We start from the raw sequence: 24,619 nt of genomic DNA, 5'->3' as shown, positions 1-24,619 counted from the left end.
CCAGAAAAAGAAATCCCAAACTTGCTTATGCACAAGAGATGGGACAAGACAATATGGAGGGGGCAGCTGGGTGGCTCAGTGAATTGAGAGCCAGGCCTAGAGATGGGAGGTCCTGGGTTCAAACCTGGCTCAGATACTTCCTAGTTGTGTGACCCTGGGCAAGTCACTTAACCCCCATTGCCTAGCCTTTACTTTACCACTCTTCTGCCTTGGAGCCAATACACAGTATTGATTCTAAGGTGGAAGGTAAGGATGTAAAAAAAAAAATTAAAATTAATTTTAAAAAGTCAATATGGAACCATAAATCACTAACCTTTTCCTGTAGTCTTTCCAATTTTCACAAAGGTGCTGGACTTGAACTTGACTGGCTCTCCCCATTCCACTTCTCTAGAAGTTACCAGTTGGTGAAATCACCTTTTCTCCCCATTTTAGAAGTTCTTAAAGAAGAGTCCCTTCAAGAGCACCAGAACTGTTGTAAAAAATTTTCTTGTATTTTAGCCACTGCATGAATAAGCTAGTATAGGATACAGACAGAGAGGTACATCATAGTCGATTTATGCACTCCAGAGTGTGTGAGGGGGCAGCTGGGTGGCCCAGGGGATGGAGAGCTAGTGTGTGACCCACACCATCAGGGAGGTGATAAACATGCTCTCTAGGTGAGTGTGTGTACGCACCATCCCCTCAGTATTCATGGGGGTAAAGGGTGCAGCACCCCCCTCAGATGGAAAAACCTGTGAATAATCTAGACCTTACCCCAAGCCTTTGTTTAATCATTCTGATCCTATTTAACACAAGTAAAACAGCAAACTGCATCCATCCCAAAGTTGTTGAGAGAATTATCTTCCATGCTGCATAGCTACAATAACTACTTCACAGATTTCCAATCTGAAAATGGCAAAACAGAACAATCGTTGCTGGGGGAAATCACATGACGGGGTGTGGATGGCAGAGCCAGAGGGCACAGCCGGCAGTTCTTTAGTACACTAAAACTTTTAACAAAATTTAACTTTATATGTGCGTATTCTTAGGATAGTAAAGGATCAAATGGATTAATCATAGATAATATTTAAGCATTTGTGACACATTACATTTTTTTGGTTTACATACATATATATACATCTGTGATTTTCTGCAGTCTGCCACACACCTCCAAAAATTCCCATTTAATTATGGATGGCCAAACTGTGAATACCCAAAAGCACTTATGTGAAGCCCTGCAGATGTCTTGGGATGACTGTAGTCCCTTCTGCTGGACCCAGAGTTTGGGGAAGATGAGGTAGGCTACATAGGCAGGATTATAAAGCAGTTGGGGATTAAAAAAAAAAAAGCTAGGGTACTTAAGTAGGAAAAGATAAATTTTTAACAAAAGAATAAAGATGCCTAAACTGTTCTAAAGGCATGTAGCACAGCCAATATACCAAAGCAAACAGCATCTTTATCAGTCAGTTAACATTTGTTAAGCTCCTATTATGTGCCTTATTAAATAGAAGAAAGAGAAGTATGAGTTCTCAGATAAAGATGAGTTCCTAGAACTTTTCAAAGACTTTCTTTTGTAATTATAAAGTGATTAGAGGCATTGAAGGAGACACTCGGTACATTTATATAATAATGACAGCAAATAGAACATAAAATGAGAGTCATTTCTCCCCCAAATCTACTTTCAACAGGATCCAATGAGATAACTGTAAAGTGCTTAGCATGGTGTGTGGCACATTGTAAATGTCATATAAACTTTTCTCCTACCCCCTCCAATGCCTAACATGAGGCTGAGCCAAATTCTTAGAATCAAAGGACAGGAGTTGAGTTGGACAAGATCTTAAATAAGATCTAGCCCAATTCTCATTTTACAGAGGAAGAAAAGGTATCCCAGAGAGGTAAAGGGAACTACCTGTGGTCATACAGCCTGGAAGTGTCAGAGCCAAGGTCCCAGTTCATGTCTTTTGACCACAGATCCAGGGCTCTCTCCATGATGTGGTGCTGCTGCTTTTTAAGTATCTGAAAAGATCAGTTTCAACATTAAAAATTCTGAGTACAGCCCCTTCACCCCTCAGTCTTTTTAGGCTTCAGTGGCCAAGAAAATAAAGGCTTGTTAATGAGACCACTGCAGTTAGCAAGGTTAGGCCTTTGGGCAGCTGACAAAAAGGGCATTCTGTTGCCTACTCCACACTGGAAGCCATCCAGCTTGATGGGACCCTCTGGGGTCAGAGCTTTGCTGATGTCAGGTCTACAAGGCGCTTTCTTTAAAACAGCTCTGAAATCATTGATGTGAATCCCGCTACCACAGATGAGGAAAGAGAGGGGCAGAGAGCCCAAGGTCACCCTGGTGTCAGAGCCAAGACTCAAGGTCTTCCAGGGTCGCTGGAGCCCCACACCACATCCAGGCTCCAGGGGGACTTCTCCCACTCAGCACACAGCAGTAATGACAAGGTGGTCAAAGCACTTCATTCAGCCCTTTGAGGTAGCGATTAGAAGCATTCTTATCCCCATTTCGTGGATGAGGGAACTGAGGCCAGTAGATGCAGAAGCTAAGATTCTAACCCACATCTCGATGGGCCCCCTTGGGGTGGGCTCGGAGGCCTCTGGCTTAAAGGCATGATCCCAGCCACCCTGGCTCCCCAGCCTACCTGTCCAGCGTGACTGCACAGTACTCCATTGGAGGTACCACTCTGTCCCGCCTTTGCAGAAGCTCCCCCATGCCGGGAAAGCACTCCTTTCCCAGCTCTGCCTCCTCTCCAGGTGGGGTGCAGGCGCCACCTTCACTGGCTAGATAGTTTTTCCTGATCCTCCCTCTCCCTTCTTAGGGAGTACCCACACTGGCCTCCCAGAAAGTAACAGGCTCATTGTCCCCATTGGCTCACCACACCTATTTATTAGAAGCGGATGAGGACAGGTCCGGGACTTGCCTACAACTCAGGAATGAAAGGCTCCGAACGGTTCTCCTCCCTTCCCGCCAGGACCAGGCTCCCAGCCCCACATAAATTAACTTGACAATGCCATTAAAAGTCTCAGCCATGTGGGTGGAATTGTGCTCCTGGGGGAAGCCCACTTGGCCATCTGGTCCATCCAACAGCTCCCCCTGCTGTCTCCATCCCCTCGGCTGGGCAGCCGTGGGCCAGATCGGCATCCTCCCTGCAGCGGTCCAGCCCTGGCTGGAGCCCAGCATCCCCCACCTCTCCTCACCCCCATCCCAAAGGGCGGGCCTCCCAGCAACCTTGGGCCCAGGACATCATGGGAAAGTGGTTCCAACCCTCCTCCAATCAACATCTGTACCTCAAGCCCTGTGGATTATGGGAAAGCGAGTTCTTTCCTCTTCGCTCCCATCATGCCTGTCACATTCTTCTCATCCTCATAGGAATGATGAGGAAACAGCCTCAGAGAAATGAAGCGACTTGCCCATGATCGCCCAGCTCCTCACTATCAGAGCCAAGATTCAAAGGCAGGCGGCTGACAGTGCTCATTGCCTTACAGCAAGCTACAGCATAACTAAATCATAGTGGCTTTTACACTATTTTATTTTCAAACAAAAATCTGCCTTCTCTGTTTCTCTTGCTCTCCCTTCACTTTCCCCTCTTCTTCCTTCCCTCCTCCCGCACAACCACAAACACACATTGAGAAAGCAAAAAAACACAACCCCTATTACAGACATGTAGAGCACTCAACAAATTCCCCATTGATCACGCCCAGAATACCACATCTCATTCTGTACCATCCTGAGTCCTTCCCCTTCTCAGAAGGTGGGTCACGCTTCCTAATGAGCCCTCTGGAACGGTGGTTGATTCCGGTGTGTCGATCAGTATGCCTAAGTCTTTCCAAGTTGTTTCTCTTTATGATATTGCTGTTATCACATAAATTATCCTCCTAATTTTGGTCCCTTTGCATCAGTTCATAAAAGTCTTTTCAGGTTTCTCTGAAACTGTTGCCTTCATTTCTTACAACACAATAATATTCCATCACATTAACACAGCGTAACTCATTCAGCTATTCCCCTCCAAATAACAGTTTTTTTCTGAGTACAATTATGAATGTACAAGCAATGACAAAATCACATTTCTTGTTTTAGTGGTGCTAGGTCATTGATCACATCATCTTAGTTAACGCGTTTCTCTGTCCTCCTGGGATGCTCCAACACAGCATGGACCCTGAGTTTAGAGACTATGAAGAATCATTGATCCTTGAAAGTTGGAGAAGTAGTTTTGAATCCCATAATTATAGATTCACAGAATGAATTTCAGAGCTGTAAGGACCTCAGCGGCTATTTAATCCAATCTATACCTGACAAAAAATCTCCTCTCCAAGTCCAGCCTTCCATGAATACCTCAGTTATAGAGAGAACCTACTGCTAACAGGCTCCACTTTGGAATAGCTATAATTGCTAGGAAACTTTTCCTGATATTAGAAACTAAATTTGTTTCTCTGAAGCTTTTGGGTTTCCCTCCCCCCTGAAATCTCTCTCTTCACATATTGGTCCTAATTCTACTTAAAGGATCCAGAATAACAAGTCCAATCCCTCTTTCACCTAATAGTCCTTCAGATCTTTGGAAATTGTTGTCGGGGACCCCTGAATCTCTAGATTCCCCTTGACCCCATTTGGGGTTTTCTTGGCAAAGATACTGGAACGATTTGCCATTTCCTTCTCTACCTCATTTTATAGATGAAGAAACTAAGACAAACTGGGTTAAGTGACATGCCCAGGGTCTTTCTAAGTGTCTGAGGCCAGATTTGAAAAGAGGAAGACAAGTCCTCCTGAGTCCAGACCCAGAACACTATCCACTCTACCACCTAGCTGCCTCTGGAGCAACTAGAAAACAATAAAAATCGGGATATAATAAAGTGCTTTTGTGCCTTCTTCAAACCTGCTCCTCCATTCCCAAATTTACTGTGCTTCACAAGTGACCCTGACTGAGTTTCTACTTCATATATATCAGGTTGACAAAGATGACAAGGAAAATGGCAATTATTGAAATCAATGAGACAGTTCAGGTACACTAAGCACCATTGGTGGGGCTATGAATTAGTCTAGCCACTCCAAAAAGCAATTTTGGGGGGAAAAACCCTAAATTATGTATACCCTTTGACCCAACAAGACCATTACTAAGCCTATAACCCAAAGAGATAAAAGAAAGAAAAGAATCCAGAAATATATAAATGTTGATAACAGTAATTTTTGTTAGGAAAGAACTGGAAACTAAAAGGATGACAATCAATTGAGGAATGGCTGAACAAATTATGGTATATGAATGTAATGAAATAATATTACACCCAGAAGAAATGACCAAAAGGATAGTTTCAGAGAAACCTGAGAAGACATATAACTGGATTCAGAGTGAAGTGAGCAAAACCAGGAGAGTAATTTATACAATAATAATAGAATAGCTAATTGTACAATACTTTATACAGGGGGCAGCTGGGTAGCTCAGTGGATTGAGAGTCAGGCCTAGAGATGGGAGGTCCTAGGTTCAAATCCAGCCTCAGACACTTCCCAGCTGTGTGACCCTGGGCAAGTCACTTGACCCCCATTGCCCACCCTTACCACTCTTCCACCTAGGAGCCAATAAACAGAAGTTAAGGGTTTAAAAAAAATAAAAAAATACTTTATACAATAACATTATAAAATAAAATAACATTGAAAGACTTCAGAACTCTGATCAGTAAGGATCCTTTAGCCCCAACAAAGACTAAAACATTCACTAAAGTCTCTGTTCCATTTAGACATAAGGAACTCTTAGACACTGGCAGCCAGGCTTCTATCATACTGCAAGACTCCCAAAAGACAAATTGGAAACCATAGTTTCCACAGGGAGTTTTAGAGGACAGATCATCAAGGAAAGGGGCCTGATGAGATCTGTGGAGAAGTCCTATATGAGTCTTTTCACTAATTTCTATCCAGATTTTCTTTAGTACAGCCAAATAAAAACAATTGGGATTGCCCAAATCATCACAAATTATGTTAATGTTGATTAACATTAATACCCAATAATGTTGATTCGCCAAAGAGGTAAAAGATATGAAATGGAGACTGATGTACTTCATTGTACTGATTCCCCTTAAAACAGGAATTCTTAATATGGGGCCTATGAATTATGCGCAAAGAGCTTTGAAAGACTGCCTGCCTTTTGATCCAGCCATACCACTGCTGGGTTTGTAACCCAAAGAGATGATAAGAAAAAATACTTGTACAAAAATATTTATAGCCACACTCTTTGTGGTGGCAAAAAACTGGAAAATGAGGGGGTGTCCCTCGATTGGGGAATGGCTGAATAAATTGTGGTATCTGATGGTGATGGAATATTATTATGCTGAAAGGAATAATGAACTGGATGTGAACTGGAATGACCTCCAGGAAATGATGCAAAGTGAAAGGAGCAAGAACTAGGAGAACATTGTACACAGAGAGAGACTAATACATTATGGCACAGTTGAATATAACAAAACTTCTCTACTAGCAGCAATGCAATGATCCAGGACAATCCTGAGGAACTTATGAGAAAGAAAACTTTCCACATCCAGAGAAAGAACTGTGGGAGCAGAAATGCAGAAAAGCATATGATTGATTACATAGTTCGATGGGGATATGATAGGGGATGTTGACTTTAAATGATCACTCTATTGCAAATAGATAATAATGTGGAAATAGGTTCTGAACAATGATACATGTATAATCCATTGGAATTGCTTTTCAGCTTTGGGAGGGGAGGGAAAAGGGGAGTGAAAGAACATGAATCATGAAATCATGGAAAAATATTACAAATAAATAAAAAAATTTAAATATGGGGCCCACGAACATTTTTTTTTCAAAAAAGCAAATTTATTGAGGATTTTGTGCTCTGAGAAACATAGGGAAACATCGAAAACATAGTTCTTGTATTCATGAAATGTATGTTAGAGGAGTGCTAAAACACAACACATACACCCAAAACATTAAAAAAAAAACCCTTACAAATGGTACAATTACAATTTAACTCTATTATCCCCATGAGTTGTCCACTTTGTATAGAATCTGCAGCCTGTTTTTCCTTCCAATTATGCACAATATTACTTGGCTATTTTTTCTCTGACAATTGACGTGTCATCAACTACATCAGAAGATACAAACCAATTTTTTTTAAACCCTTTCCTTCCATCTTGGAGTCAATACTGTGTATTGGCTCCAAGGCAAAGTAAGGGTAGGCAATGGGGGTCAAGTGACTTGCCCAGGGTCACACAGCTGGGAAGTGTCTGAGGCCAGATTTGAACCTAGGACCTCCCATCTCTAGGCCTGGCTCTCAATCCACTGAGCTACCCAGCTGCCCCCATACAAACCAATTTTAAGATTGTCCTTTACAAAAAGTAACTAGGAAGGGAAATAAATCGGATACCAATTAAAATAATCATAAGATAAATTCCAAAGCTAGTTTGTGTGTGTGTGTGTGTCCATGAACATATTTTTTAAATGTCAATAACTATATAATTGGTTTCCACTGTGATTATATGTATTTTATTTTTTCACCTAAAACATGATTTTAAGAAGAAGTCTTCAGATTTCCCCAGATTCCAAAGAGGTCTGTTACCCAAAAATGGTTAAGAAATCTAGCCTTACAACAACCCTGGGTGGCCCATGATGATGGCAGATGACACTGGACAACTTCTACTGGAGCTAAGCAAAGTGGCCCCATCCATTGTTTCAGCCATTTCAAATCATTATGGTGAACCAGATAGTCCAGAACCAGTGTGAGCAATATGGAGATATCTCCCTCACCATTTTTCTATGGTGTCTATGACATGCTAGTCAGGAAAAAATCACTTTCATCTTGGAATGAGTCCAGTATACCTTCATCATCTTTCCCAAGGCTGAATGTTCTTGCATACTTCTGAAGTCTGATGGGCACAGACTTGAAAGAGGCTTACATTCCTGAAGGCATTAACATAAGCTATTGGTGTCAAACTCAAATAGAAATGGGCCATTAAACTGTACATAGATCCGGCTGATTATTGATTTTATGAACCTCTTATAAACATTATGTTCCATTGTATTTTTTATTTCATTAAAATTTCCAAATCACATTTTAATCAAGTTTAGCCTACGCTGGAATAGCTTATGTTTAACACCTGTGATATACAATACCACTACGCTAATAACATAATGTTGACTAAGCCAGATAAGACCATAGCAGCAGAGGTCCTAGATTGGTCTATCGGGTTGGAAAATGAACTCTAAAATAATCTAGGATCTTTCAGTCAAGTTTTAGGGAACACAGTAGATGGAGAGAACTCAAATAACTCCAGATCCAGTCCAGAATAAGCTACTTGCTTCCTCCCAAACTAAAAAGGAAACCCAGAACCTTATTGAACTCTTCTGATTTGAGATATTCCATATTCCCCACCTGGGTAGCCTGTTGACCCCTATTTTACACCTATAAGTCTGCCTCTTTCCAGTGAGGTCCAGAATAATGTCAAGTTCTGGAAGAACACTGGAAGGCCATGCAGCACTCTCTGACCATAAGGCCCTTGTTACTACCATGGGTTTGGAAGCCTCTGCTCTCATAAAGAAAAGCATGAATGTAATTTTGGTGGACATCAAGGTTTGGCCAGATCAAATGACCCTTAGGGTTCTGGAGCTACAAACTCGAGTGGTCATTTGCTATACAGCTTCTGAAAAAGCAATTGCTTGCCTATTACTGGGTCCTAGTTGCTACTCAACTAGAATCCTTTAATCATCCTTTGTCCAAAATTGCCTATTATGATTGGGTAAGGCAAGATGGCCCCTCTAATAAGATGGGTATGAAACAGAAGGCTTCCATTGTTAAACAGACATGATATACTATATTCAAAATTGGGCTTCTAGTTCTAGCCCCAGCACACTACCTCCTATGCTAACCAGCTCCACAGGCTACTACCCTGGCTCTGAGGAATGCCATTTTGCCTGGTTCAGGGCAAAAAGTCCCATTTTCATCATGTCACTTGCAGATTGGGTCAGGACTACTTCCCTGGAGCTATATCTGTGATAAATCAATTCTTTTCCAGAAAGATGTACCCAATAAAGAGTTGTACAGAAATCTAGTTTATCCTTTCCAGTTATTTCTTATTCCTTGCTTGGGTTTAGAAATACCTGTCCCCCTCAGAGGACTCTAAATACCTTGAGGAAATAGCTCAGGACTCCTCTGATACATACATACATATATGTATATATGTATATCTGATATATATTTTTATCAGAGAGAGACTGAGATAGAGAGTGCTACTGTTCCATCCCTCCACCCCCACCCCATAGTCCAAGCAACTCCTTCCCACATAGTGCTCAGGAGACCAAGAGATAGTTTTATTGGGAGAACCTTGCCTTTTATTTTACCCCTTACCTTCTGTCTTAGAATCCATACAAAGTATTCGTTCCAAGGCAGAAGAGCAGCAAGGGCTAGGAAATTGGGGTTAAGTAACTTACTCCAGGGTCACACAGCTAGGAAGTGTCTGAGGACAGATTTGAACCAAGGACCCCTTAACTCCAGGCCTGGCTCTCTATCCACTATGCCACCTACCTGCTCCAGATCCTTGCCTTTTAACAGCATCTGGGAGGTAAAATTGTCTCTGGTGAATGTTGAATTTATATTTACCTGGATGAAAGGGGACGCCCTAGTTCACCTAGTGGTAATCCAGTTCCTGGATGAAGGTAAGGAGGAGTCCTCTAGCCTGACATATAAACAAGCATTCATAATAAGGTTTGTTTTACTTAGTCACCAAGGACAATAAGGACAAGCTGTGGATGGGCAGCTATAGGCTTTATGTAAGAAGTTTCTTAACAATAAGAGCTGTCTGAAAATGGAATGAGCAGCTAATTAGAGGTCTTCAGTCAGAAGATGGCTGACCCATTTTTAGGAATTGTAGAGAAGATTCCTCTTAGGTGCCCATCAGACTCTGAGATTGAGATTCAGAATTCACTATTAAAAAGAGATCTGCTTCCTTTTGTGTGGCCATATCTGTGGCAGTCCCCCACCCTTAGATTTCCTCCAATTCTCACTCTTTGATGCTCTGAATTCACAATTTTGACACTGTTTTGATGTAGTAGCCTTCCTTTCTAAGACACCTGCTGCAAAAAGAAGAAAAAAAAAAACATTTCCTGTCTCCCACGGCATCCTTTCTTCCCACCTCAGACTATCTCTTTTGAAAAGCCAATGCCTTTTCTTCTCCATCCAAACCCCTGCTTCTTTCCTCCTCCTGCTACTTCCTCTTGCCACAGGAGACACACTGGGAAACAGTTTACATACAGAATGTCACACAATACAAAATTGTATTGCATTCAAATAAATTATAGCCTCATAAATCAGGTTAATAATACCACCTCCTTGCTTTGCCTCTAGGACTGTGGTGAGGCTTAAAAGTGAAGATTAATGGGTTTACAAACTGCTTTGTATTCCTCAGATGAAAGATACCATTTAATCAAGTATTATGATGACTGAATTTATAGCTGGGCTTTTCTAAGATCTAAAGCAGGAAAATGGAAATACCCCAGTTCATGAGGAAGAAGGATAGATTTGTTCTGGTTGGCCCTACGGAACAGAATTAGGACGACTGGAGGTGGGGATGGGGGTAGGGGCAGTTACAGGCTGGAAAATTTCAGCTCCGTATTAGAGCGATCTTCCTAACAATTAGTTTTCCAACAGTGGAAAGGGCTGCCTTGGGAGTCAATGAGCTGTCTGTTAATAGAGGTTGTTATAAACCTACTCACACTCCACTCTGATGCTCTGGCTCTAATTTTGTTCACACTGCACCGGGCACTCGCTTTTCCCATGCAGAGACTCTAAACTGTGCCATTCAGATATATCATCTGTCAGGACTCTTTCATCACTGTCCCCAAAACTCTGAGTGGGAAACACTGGGACTTACAAACACTGAATGCTAGCGATTTTGTTGTCTGGAGTAAGTGTAAATGACTTTCAGAGAAGACACCCCAAGCAGACATTTTGGATTTTAGGATCCAGGGTGCTGTGGTGGGAGACCCCTGGCACAGACTAGGGTAAGAGAGAAAAAAAAAACAGAACTCCAGGGAGAAAGAAAGAAGGGCAGGGTGGAATCAGGGTGAAGGAGCTTTCCTATAATAACCTAAAAATAATATAATATTAATAACTAGGGAAGCCTCAAGATTATGCCTTGGATAGCATATACTGACCTGTAGGGCACCACAGATACCTTTTCTGTGAGTTATTCATGCTCTGAAAAGGGCCAGCCAATTCCCCCTTAGAAAATCTGGACCATTCCTTCATGATGTACCCCTGAGCCCCCAGCCTACTGGGAAGAGACAAGTTGAAGGAGGTAGAAAGCACAGCTTTAGAGGAGAGACACAGTGGTCACTTCCCTCAGTCTCAGCACATGAAGAGAAACATGATGACCTGGGCCCTAGGGGGTGGGTATGATGTACATAAGAAGGTGACAGCCAGGAGTTGGAGGAGGGAAGTTGCAGATACTGGGGCCGATGGTACAGGGCTGGCAGTCTCTGTGGGTATAAGGCACCTTTGGACTAAGCCCTTGTCACCCCACTCTAGTTACAGCTATACTAGTGCATTCTCAGTATTGCCATCTAGATACAAAGGCCAACAGCCTCTGCCTCAGCTTGCTGCCTTAATTCTCCCCTCCTGCTCTTGAAATCAAGGTTTGCCCTGAAAGCGATCCCAATTATTAAGGGACCCGCACCCAGAGACACCCCGAAACTCTTAGAGACGCATACTGGAACGCACAATGCCTCACAGCACTCTCTATTCTTTCTCACTTAGACCACTACATTTATGGAGGCACGAGGCCAAACTGGAATGGTCATTGGAATCAGACCCAAAGTCTCGCTCCCGCCACCTGCTGGACATATCGAGAACTGCAGGAGGAGCCCCAAGACATTGCACCTGTTAGGAGCCCAATGAGGCACTCCATTATTTAATAGGACCAAGGCTGTGCCGAATTCTAGGGGATAGGAGTGCATTATCTTCCATAGATTCTGCCGGCAGTTTCTTTTTGTTTTCCATCACTTGTCAATAAAATTTTCCTCTTCGAATTTTGTGAGCTGTGGATTCGTCAGGGGCATCGGTGAGAGCACACTGGATGGGATCCTAGAGTGAGCTTCCCCAATTTTCCAGAGGAGATTCAGGGAACCAGAGACTGAGAACTTTCCCAAAACGTGCCTGAGGGCTGAGTTCTGTAACAGCCGCGTGCACAAGGGTTACAAAAGCCTTACTATTTGTCCTCTGTTTGGGGGGTGGGGGGGGGAAGCCTCTTTTCTTTCCCTGACTCCATTTCCTCCTCTGTAGAGGAGGGTTTTATCTCTTTTTCTATTTATTTCTTAATCTATTATCTTATTCTATCCCCTTTCTGGCACCACACTCTACATCCTACGTTTTGAGGTGCCCTCCTGACTCTGATAATTATGACCATGAAGCTACTTTGAGAATCGGGTGGGGGACATGCAAAGTAGGGGAAAGGAAGGAGAGGCTTGCTCCTAGAAATCAAACGTCTCCAGAGGCAGATCGTGGGTGCTTTGGGATGCTGACAAGAAGGACAGAAAGGCAGGAGACCGCACTGGCCTAAGATTCGGGGGTGGGAATGGGGGCCAAAAAGGAGCGAGCCCCGCACCAAGTGCCTGTGCGGCCATTATCCGACTGTCCTATATTCCTGCCTACCATTTCGCCTCCAGCTCAGCCTTGCCTTCCGCGTTTGTGGGCGCACGCAGCCACAGAGCGCATAAAATTCTCCGCCGCAGTTGCATGCGCAAGGCAATTTTATCAACCTTGCGGCTGGGGAATCTGTTGCCATAGCAACGGCTAGGTTGTCTCCTCTCATAGATTTCAACCAGCGGAGATTAGCTTTACCTTCGCTCACCATCATCTGCAGAAAGAACAGGGGACAGAATATATTTAATAGAATTTTTCAACTAAAGATGGAGCCTCCTTCTTCTTAACAAATACCTTGGGTGTTTTTGTTTCCTTTTTAATTTGTTGGCTTGGTTGATTTTAGTTTTTAATATCTATTTTAGAGATCAAATTATAGTTTCTCTCTTTCCCTCCCTTCATCAAACATTTATTAAACACCTACTACGTGCAGGGAATGGTGCCCAAGGCGAAGAGAAATACAGAAACATTCATTATGTTTTAAAATTAATATTTTATTACTGTCTTTTGTTTTTTACATCACTGTCTTTTGCCAGGGAACCTCCACCCACCCTGTGAGCCTTCCCTTGTAACAAAGAAAAACAGTTAAGCCAAGCTAAGTAGGAAGATCCCTATGGCTGACAGAATTTGCTGCAGTCCACATTCACATTCCCTCACCTCTCCAAGGAAAGGAGGGAAGTATATCTCCTCCTCTCTTCTTTGGGGCAAAAAACTGGCCATTACAATAGTAAATGGCTTAACTTTGTTTAAGAGTTTATTAGGGATTTTTAAAAACTTATTAACTCCTTAGATCATTGTGCTCCTTGTTTCTTGGTGCTGCTTATTAAGCATTCCCACCATGTTTCTCTGAAATTTTCACATTCATTATATTATGTTCATTAGTGTCACAATTAATTTGGACATTCCTAAATCTATGGGCACCCACTCTGTTTCCAGTTTTTGCTGCTCCCCCCAAAAATGCTTCTGTGAATATTTTAATGAAACTATGACCTTTCTTTCTATCTTTGACCTCCTTGGAGGTCATGCAGTGGCATGTCTGAGTAAAAAAGTAAACAGCCAATTTAGTGACTTTTCTTACATCATTTTCAAGAATGATATGACCAATTTGTAGCTCCACTAATAAATAGTGTGTCTATTTTTCCAAAGCCCCTCCAACAATGGTCATTTCCATCTTTTGTCATCTTTGTCCATTTACTGAGTGTGAGGGGAAACCTGTTAATGTGCATTTCTTTTACTATTAGTGATTTGGAATATGCTTTCATACAGTTGTTGATAGTTTGTAGTTCACCTTATGAAAATGATTTTTCTTTGTCTTTTGACCACTTATTGGTGAAAGTCTGAGAGAGGACCTCAGAAGAATACTGTGAAAATCAGGAATAGCTTCCTCTAGGAGGTGACTTTAAGAAAGGATTTGGATTCTGAAATCTTTTAGCTATGTAACCTTGAGCAAATTGCTTAAACTCTCTGAGCTACTGTTTCCTCATTTGTGAAATACAAAATCATATTAAAACCTGTACTGTCTCCTTCACAGGATTATCTTAAGGGTAAAATGAGCATGAATAATAAAATATAGGAAACCTATATTGTTTTAAATCTATGTACATGGGGGCAGCGAGGTACCTCAATGGATTGAGAGCCAGGGGAGGTAATAGGTTCAAATTTGGCCTCAGACACTTCCTAGATATGTGACCCTGGACAAGTCACTTAACCCCCATTGCCTAGCCCTTACCACTCTTCTGCCTTGCAACCAATACACAGTATTGATTCTAAGATAGTAGTAAGTCAATTCAATTCAAGCATTTATTAAGTACCTACTATGTTCCAGACTGTATGCTAGGTTCTAGAGTAGTGTTCTCTTTTACCCCCCACATGGTCCCCAAGAATCTTTCAGGTATCTCCAAGGTCAAACCTATTTTCAGTGTGGGCTCCTAGAGAGCAGGGACTCATTTTTTGCCTTTGTGTCCTCAACATTTAGCATAGTGTTTATCACACAGTAGGTGCTTAATAAATAAGTAAATGCTTTTGATGACTTGATAATACTAAAATATTTTAATTTCTAATATGGTAAATATCAATAGCTATAACTCACATAAACCAAAATCCTTTGGGAGCTGCTCAACAGTTTTTCAGACTGTATAGACATCCTGAGACCAAAAAGTTTATGAACTCTAAAGATACAAAGTCCAAAAAAAGGAAACCATATTTTCCTTCAAGGAGCTTCTTTTAGGGAGAAATAGCATGTATAAACAGATAAACAAATGCAAAAAATAAGTGTAGTCAATGAGTTTCTTCTACTATTCCCATTCACTGGGAGGGACACTTGGGGGACACTTCGGGCAAAGAGTTTACTGCTAAGAGTCTACTCAATGATTAGCTTCGAAGACACAAGTATGAAAGACCCAAGGGACTTTTTTTTCTACTAAGAAGTTGTTTTTGACTGATTTTCCTGGCTTGATGATAAGATGTAATTTTATCTTGATGATAAGATGTAATTTTAGTGAAGAATGGGAAGAGATGATGCCTTCCCTATCTCAGGGTCATAACGATCTTGCCTATAAGACATCTTAGGCCAGGGACTTAACCAGGGCAGCCTTTGCAGGGACCCCTAGCTGCCTTTATCTCTCACCTTGTCTTTCTCTTTAATAGGTGTATGATTTCAGGAGTGGTCAGATAGGCAAAAAAAAAAAAAAAAAGATGTCTCCAAGAGCAATTTTCCATTGCAGAAGCAGTAGCAAAATCTGTCTTGGGACAGGGAATATCAGCATCAGAGAGGAAGCCACCAGAAAAATCCATTTGGATTTTTTTTGATTGGGTATACTATCCTGTGAAGAGGAGAAATATAAAGTGCCTGATCATCAGCCTCATAATAAGAGTTATATGTCCCAACAAAGCTCCCAGCTAACAATGCTTTTGGTAAAGAATGAGCTACTGAATTTGGTAATGGGTACCATGAGTCTCTTGTGCTTATCATTGTTTTCTTCAAGAAGGAATAAATCTCCAATCCTATACACAATTTATATTTGTGCATCAAGTATCTCTTTTATTTTCCTCCTTTTGAAAGAATAGACTAGAGCTGAAAGTAAAATTGTCCCCAGAGTAGCACAAGTGTCATAGTTGAACCAATCAATGAGAGGAAATAGAGAACAACTTGCCTAACTGAGAACTCAGATTGCCCCTAGCAATAAACCAAAGCAAACCACAGTGCTTAGATCAAATCCAGGGACTCCTGAAGGTCACTGGCTTTCAGTGGTTGTCTCTGGCCTATGTTATAGATACAAAATAATTCCAGAGAGTGATTTAGCATTAAGAAAGACTTCACGTATGAATTGACACAGTTTGGTTCTTATCAAAGAACTTAGTGGGGTTCTAAGAGGCAGAGACGACAAAAGATGGGATTCTAGACATGAGTATTCATTTCAACTCTATCTAAAGGCAAAAAAATGGAATATCATGTATAGAGAGCTGTAAGTAGCTGTAAGCAAGCTGTAATTAGGCCAGTGTGACTGGAATATAGTATGTGAAGAGTAATGAGAATCCATGTAGATCAATTAGACTGTGAAGGGTTTTAAATGCTTTAAGAAATAGTTTCTATTTTAGGACATCTATGATCTGGCCCTAGCCCAACTTTGCAACCTTATCCCCCACTGCTACCTATGGCTACCTGCCTCCCCCATCCTATAGCTCAATCAAAATATGTACCATTGCCCAAATGTGTATCTCACATGAGACTCAAGCCCTAACCTCAAAGAGCTTACAAGGAGTCTCTTAAAAATGACTACTATTATGGGTATATGATTTGGGGTTTTGTTTTTAAAGATTATTACAAAAATGAATAATATAGAAATATATGTGAAGTGATAATACATGTATAACCCAGTGGAATTGCTTGTTGGCTCTGGAAGGCTGGAGGGAAGACCAGAGGGAGAGACCATGGAAAAATAATTTAAAAATAAAAAAATAATTTAAAAAACTACCATTAAAGGTAAGGACTGGAGGAGGGCAGATGAAAGCCAACATATGTGACTGTTATACACCAGTCCTGATGGAAACTTCCATCTATGCCACTATTGCCTAACCACAATATCCAGATCTGGGAAAGCATTCCATGGGAGAGATGGGGTCCTAGATTGTGGTTTAAATGGAGTAAAGTCAGGAGGTGGTACAGTGGGTTATGTCAGGAGAGATAAAGTGCGTGTGTGTGTATAATGTAAGTCCACACATACACATGCAGAGGACAAGTCACTTTTCTACATGGCACAGCAGCCTGGATATGGTTCTGGTGGCACCTTGGCATTAGCAGAAACTAATGATGTTCTTTCAGAGCCCTGCAACCCAGACCAGACTGGGCTACCCAGGGCAGTGGAGGAAGGGTGAGAGGTTCTGGAAGTGGAGGTTTAGGTCTTTGTGGCTTTCTCATGGCCTTTTCCTCCTTCAAACTCCCAAAGTTTGTACCATTCCTACAATCCACATCATGTGAGTTGTGTGCTTCCATAAGGTATGCCCATACAAGATGGCAACCGTGTGTTATTTATCTTCATAACTTTCACGGTACTGGCACATGGTCAGCCTTCGATCAGGGATTAGTAAGTGAATGCTGTGCAGATACCCCTGCATGGATGTGGATCTGTGAGCTTCTCATGTGTGCATGCAACTAGGTGTGCCTATCTCTATCTACGTATACCTCTGTGTGTAGCTAGGTACTTGTGTATACACTTCTTTTTGTGTGTATTTATTCTCTGTGTACATCTGTGTACAAATGTAGGAACTGCATCATGTATATGCATTTATGTGCAAATACATCTGTGTACATGCTATATATGTATTTGTACATATATTGCATGCATTTACATGTGTTTGTGTGTAATATCTCTGTGTATATATGTGTTGCTTATGTATACTTCTGGGTCAGAACATGTCCCTGAGTGTATCTATATGTAGATATAGATATAGATATAGATATAGATATAGATATAGATATAGATATAGATATAGATATAGATATAGATAGATATTGTAAAGATGAGGCACCAGGGATGTTAAAATATAACCTAAATGGTTTGTGGATACACACTGGGTTGAAGGAGAGACAGGACCAACCAGGATAGGGAGACCAGGGTTTACTGTTTTAACTGACACAGGAATGGCAGTTGGCCCAACGGTCACCCAGCCCACCCTAGGCCAGGGATTATGGAACCAGCAGGCAAGGTAAAAGTTTATACAGTTTAATTGCGGGTAACTAAATAAAGGATGGGATAGGGGATTCTACACTTGAAAACCTAAGGGGCAAACCACAAGGGGCAGGGAAGGACTTAACTACACTATTCTAATTGAACTAAATCAGGCAGGGCCCAAAGGAGCAGTATTGAAGTCACAGGGAAGGCTCCCTCAAACCTGGTTCCAGCCAGGTTTGATCAGCACAGCTAAAGGGCCTGAGGGTAGCTTTGAGGGTCTCAAGGTAATCCAAGGATGATCACAGGATGCCAAGAGCCAACTCCACCAGGTGATCCAAGGTACCCAGGGAGGGAGAGTGAGCTTGAGATGCTGTCCACCAAATCCCAAACCGCTTCCCCACTTGGTGCAGCTCTGCAGGTCTTGTCCACTTGCTGAAAGCCTTCATCTCTCAGGATCCCAGGGAATCTGGATGCAGTTTTTCCCTAACTCTGAGATCTCCCAGGGTTAGCAACAGTTATGTCCAACCACCAATGGAGTCTCTCTCAGAGCATAAGCCCTACTTCCTGCTCCTTCATTCCATCTTGGAATCCTCCAGCCCTTCCTGCTAGGTCCAACACTAATACTTAATTAATTGCTAAATAAACCCTCAAAACAATATAGATATAGATATAGATATATAGATATATAGATAGATAGATACTCCTATTTCTCTTTATATCTACATAGATGTATAAATGCATTGCATGTACTTCTGTTTCTGTTTATATGTAGATATATGTATATACATACATAGTCTGTGTGCATATGAGGGCAGCTAGTGGATAGAGAACTAGGCTTGGAATCAGAAAGACTTCAGTTCAAATCCAGCCTCAGACACTTACTAGCAGTGTGATTCTGGGCAAGTGACAACCCAATTTGCCTCAGTTTCCTCATCTGTCAAATGAGCTGGATAAGGAAATGGTGAACCACTCCAGGATCTCTGCCAAGAAAATCCCAAATGGAGTCACAAAGAGTCAGACATGCCTGAAATGACTGAACAACAAAGTGTGCATATAAAATGCACTTATGGGTATATTTCCATGATATATGTATTTACACCGCTATGTATGTGAACATATCTGTTTTTACTTGTGTATATCTGTGTATGGTTTTATATGCGTCTGTCTCTCCATGTATATATCTCTATGTGTGTATATGTGTATGGAGAGAGGACCTCAGACACCATCTAGTTCAACCTTCTCATTTTATAGAGAAAGGAACTAAAGAACAGAGAAGATGTCCCTTCTCGAGATAGATATCCTGTAAATCCATCAGTGTGTGATCACTTTAGTTGCTGGTTGCATCCATGTATTTGTATTTTCTGTATGATTTTGGGTGTACAAACTAACAAAAACAGGCCCCTTCTCTGCCCCAAAGAAGGAGCCTTTATAAAGGGGTGGCGAACCAAGAGGACTTTTTGTTAATATTCTTCTCACAGAGAGGATTTGGACGCAGGAGGAAAGGAAGCAGGACCCAAAGTTCCCAATGGAGGATCACTGTGCTGGGAGTGCCTGGACCTCTGCGAATGGACAGTCCCAAGTCTCTACCTCTGTCCTAGGGGTGAAGAAGAGAGGGAAGTTCTTTGCCTGGAAGGAGGGGAGAATGGTCTTGAGAAGAAAGGGCTTTACAATCTCTGCAGCTAAAAAAGACATCTCTAGGGGGAGCCCTGGAAGGAGGGCAGTGGGAAGAGCCCAGGATTTGGAGTCAGGGGGCCTGGAATCCTGGCTCTGATCCTGTAAGCAGGACCTAGAGAATGTTACTTCTCTCTGAACCTCAGTTTCTTCCTTTTTAAACTGAGAGGATTGGACTAAATGCCTCTGAAGTTTCTTCCAGCACTAATTCTGAGCTCCTGTGCCTCAATGATGGCGGCTTTGACATTATGGGATTCTCCCAGTTTCAGGTCCAGGTCTTAATTGAATGCTTAGCTAAGCCCGGTGCATCTATGCCTCTCCTAGGAGACTCCCGGGCTCCAGGCTCCATCTCTCCCATCCCCCAGCACATCCCCCATCCTCTCCTTTCTCTCTTTTTTTTTAATTGTTGGCTTTCTTTCCACTCCCCTTATTTGCCAGTAATGTCCATGCATTGTGGCCTCCTGGCTGTTCATTGCCTTCTCTTTCACAGACAGAGGGGAGAAGGTGAAGGGCCTGAAGGCCAGATTCCCATCTCTTAAGATCCTGTTCTGTGACTGGCTGGGAGGGAGAAGGAGAGGACACTCCCCTCCCCCCACACACATACACACAATGCCGGAGGTACCCGCTTTGGCCCCAACACTGGGATTTCCACTTGGAAGACCTCTTTATTCTGCCCTGGGAACAGAGAAAGGCTAGGGGTCAAAGTGCAGGTGTCACCATGGAAACCAGGACAGAAATGGTCATCACAGAGACCCTCAAGCCCTCACAGCCTGAAATTATAACCAGGCACAGTTGGACACAAGGGGGAGGGGGATGTGTGTGGAGGAGATGTGGGAGGAAGGGATAGTCCTTATCCAAGGCTGGATATGCTCTCTGTGGCTGAAGGGACTCCTAATGGGGCTTGGGGACCTCCTAGGCTAGAAGGATAGCAGGACATGGCAGCAAAGTTTCAGTCAGGGATTCCTAGGAGAGGCAGAGGAGACAATAGCCAGTGAGAGGGAGAGTGATGCAGATTCCCACAATGTCCAGCTTCCCTCAAACTAGCCACTGTTAAACCTCCTCCCAACAGCCCTCAGAAGGGCAGAAGTAATTCCACAGGGCCCTGGGCAATACCTAGCAGTTATAATCATCTGTTCCATTTGTACAGTGCCTCATACTTTCCAACACACATGGCCCTTCACCACCCACTTACTACTCTCAATAACCCTGCCAGGGAAACAGGTGAGGGATCATAGACTCCCCACATTATGTCATTTCCCCATTTGACAGAGGCTCAGAGAGGTTACTCATATTGTGGTGTGATTATAGAGTTACTAAACAAAATAATACAACCACATGAGCATTAAGTATAAGAACGATTACTTGTATACAGCCCGAAGATTAGCCCTTGATGTCATTGATGAGGACACCTCTTCTGCCATTAGAAATCGCTGACTTTTTTATAGCTTAGTAGATGGTCTTTTATCAGTGGCTACAGCCGAAAAATTCATAATCGGTCCCGTTGCCAGGCTGGAAACTGGCAACACGCTCAATCTAGCGAGGCTGCTTTGGGAATTAGAGAAATAGTCTCTCACCAAACTCATGCTGGGAGTTTTTGCAGCCTGGGTAAGACAGTCCATAGCCTGCATTCCCCTGTAATGTCTTAAAAGAACTAAGGATGACCTCTACAATGAAGCACTGGAATAGGATTTCAGTGAAGGCATAATAATTATTATCCTGTTATTCACTTACAAAAATGAACAATATGGATGTATGTTTGCGTGATAATACATGTATAACTCTGACTGAATTGTTTGCCAGCTCCAGGAAGGGGGAGGGAGACAATTTGGATCATATAACTTTGGAAAACATGTGGAAATTTGTTATTACATGTAATTGGTTAAAAAATATTTTTAGAAGAAAACATTATAATTACAATTGGAAAAATTAAATATAGTATAATAATAAAATGTTACATGATATGTGAAATAATATTCTTATAAAGTATGATTATAAAAACTCTACCAAAAAGCTTGGAGGGGGACCCAGTTTAATCAAATGTTCCCAACAACCCTTAAGGACATAACCAGGATCTCACAATTTCAGAACAAATATGTTAAAAATTGTTATTACACATAATTGGGAAAATAAAATATCTTTGAATTTAAAAAATGATATAACTAGAACTACTAACAGATGAAAAAAGGAAAAGATCCACCAAGACTTTTATAAGCAATTCTCTTCTACCTCAGTGGTTGTGGAGACAAGATACTTCATCGCTATTCTCCCATCACAGCCTCCATAGATTGCATGAAGAAATAGAACTGGTACCAAAGAAACAGGGACAAGCAGAAGAGCAGATGTGCACACTGGGGAAGCAAAGGCAGGCATTGAAAGGAATTGAGGGATGAATTCTCAAGATATATGAAAAAAGAGAAGATGCTAAATACTGGGGGTGAAGGATGGGAATCACAAATGCTTCCAATACTAAATGAAAACAGAGTGAATGAGAAGATAGCCATCAATTCCAATCCGTGCATTTATTTTCCATTTCTCCATACAATCCTTAGGAGAATTATCTTCAGGCTTCTGGAGCATATCCTTGATGAAAGAATGAGATATGAATTTCATGGTGTTCTGCAGCAGACATCTTCATAATCACACTATTGACGGAAAAGGGGCAGATAATTAAAGCTACTACTTTGTTTATGGTTTGTTGATGCAGCCTGCAAGGCTCTCCTCTAACAAGGCAGAGTATCTCTTGAATATGTGAAAATAATATAAGATTTCTTTAAAGAAATTACACCAAAATATTGAATTGTGAGCAGTTAAAGGATAAATGCCTCCTTGCTATTAATTCTTTTTATTATAACACAAAGCCCACTTCCATAGTGGTCATTGTTGTCAGAGCACACTCCTCCATAACCAGAACTCCCAAATAAAACCATAAATACACTGGTGTGAAAGATGATTCCAACAATACTTTCTCTGGAGGGGGATCTTGCTGTTAATTCTTAAGGAAATGTCCTCTGAAAGGGATGGGGGGCTTAGGTGCTTAAAGGGAGAGGTATGTTGTGTTGTTTGTATCCATTCTTTTTCAAAGACACCACAGCAGATAAAATGTATGATTCTCGGGGGCACCTGGGTAGCTCAGTGAATTGAGAGTCAGACCTAGAGACAGGAGGTCCTGGGTTCAAATCTGGCCTCAGACACTTCCCAGCTGTGTGACCCTGGGAAAGTCATTTAACCCCCATCGCCTTGCCCTTATTGCTCTTCTGCCTTGGAACTAATATGCAGTATTGATTCCAAGATGGAATGTAAGGGTTTTAATTTTTTTAAAAAGTGTGATTCTCTGATTATGAATCTGTAATAGAGGTCTGACTCATTGGCAGACCTCATCAACTTGGTTAGCTGACAGCAAACTTTCCAGGCCCAAGATGCTGGGGAGTTTGCTTCTTGGAGAATCAGGATAACCCAGGAGGGAAATGCTCTGGAGAGACTGTGGAGCTTATATAGACATTTCCAAACTGGTTCCTTGAAGAGACTGTGGAGCACTTGCTAACCACATGGTGAAGGAGAGGCTCTCTGCTAGGCCCCAGAGGCATTCAAAAAGGTCTATCACACCTCCAGGAATTGATGCAGAGCGAAAGGAGCAGAGCCAGAAGAACATTGTACACAGAGACTGATATACTGTGGTAAAATTGAATGTAATGGACTTCTCTACTAGCAGCAATGCAATGACCCAGGACAGTTCTGAGGAACTTATGGTAAAGAACGCTACCCACATTCAGAGGAAGAACTGCAGGAGAGGAAACATAGAAGAAAAACAACTGCTTGAACACATGGGTTGAGGCGGACATGGTTGGGGATGTAGACTTGAAACTACCACATCAATACAACTAACAACAATTTGGAAATAGGTCTCGATCAATGACACATGTTAAAACCAGTGGAGATGTGTATCTGCCATGGGTGGGGGGAGTGCAGGGAGTGAAGGGGAAAGTAGGAGCATGAATCATGTAACCATGTTAAAAATGAATATTAATAAATGTTTTCTAAAAAAAAAGGTCTATCACATTCCTTCTTTCACTCTTGAAGGATCTCCGGGATCTCTTTGTCTCCCCTGGGGTGTCGATTTTGCACTGGGTCTGGAACCTAGATTCTAAAATCCCAGAATGCCTTTGAAGTCTGAACTTTTTCAAAGTCATAGTGTCATAGAGGGTCCCCTCACTTCATCTAGGATGGAGAAGAACAATGATAAAGCCAAAGATCAAACCTGTTTCTCTTTGCCTCTTTGCATCAGAGTGTAGAAGGTCCTGAGGCCCCTTCCCTCCTGCCATGGTTTCTCATCAGGTGTTATGAATATCAAGAATAAAGGGGCAGAACATGAATCATGTAACCATGGGAAAATATTCTAAATCAAGTAATTAATTGAATCTTAAAAAAGAATAAAGGGGCAGATCAAAGAGCTTCTCTTTCACCATATGATTAGCTAACTGCAATCAAATACAAGATGTTCCCCCATGGCTCACAGTCTCTTCAAGGTGCTCTCAGTCCCAGAAGCAAGCTCCCTAGGGGCTCTCCACATGGAGATGTTGCATCAACCAAGCAAGCTGATGGGGTCTGAATATGTGCCAGCCCTGTATTCCATATGAACCCCACAAAAGGGAGAGAATTCTCCAGGGTGTTTACCACAGTAATGGAAGATGTTTAGTATAGAGTCCAGATGAAAGAGGGGTTTCCCCTCAGATGGTGTAGGAACTGTCTATAGTGATTTCTGCTCTCTAGAACGTTCTGACAGGAAAAGTGAAAATATGAGGTTGCAGGCGCAAAAGTTTCCTTTTCCTTCACCATTAAGGGAGGCTTTCAGTCTCCCTGGGGTGCAGGGAGCAGAGAGAAACATTGCAATCAGACTGAAATTCCCAATCCATCCAGAAAGAGAAAGCAGCTAGTTGCCTTCAGAAAAGGACTCCTGATGGAGAAGTACCCTTTAATCTACTACAGCATCTGGAATCAGTAGGGTGGGCGGTATGGAGGGACTGAGAAAAGTTTGTGGACATTGATTGCCACTTGTCCAGGCCCAGTGTTAAAACCAGTGCTGAACAACCAGAGCCAGAGAAGAAACAGGAACCAGAGCTAGAGGAGGGTCTAAGTTCTCAGAGATTGTCAGTAATCTAG

This window comes from Gracilinanus agilis, chromosome 6, assembly GCF_016433145.1.
Source record: "Gracilinanus agilis isolate LMUSP501 chromosome 6, AgileGrace, whole genome shotgun sequence".
Lineage (NCBI taxonomy): Eukaryota > Metazoa > Chordata > Mammalia > Didelphimorphia > Didelphidae > Gracilinanus > Gracilinanus agilis.
Note: the sequence above shows the minus strand (reverse complement) of the source record.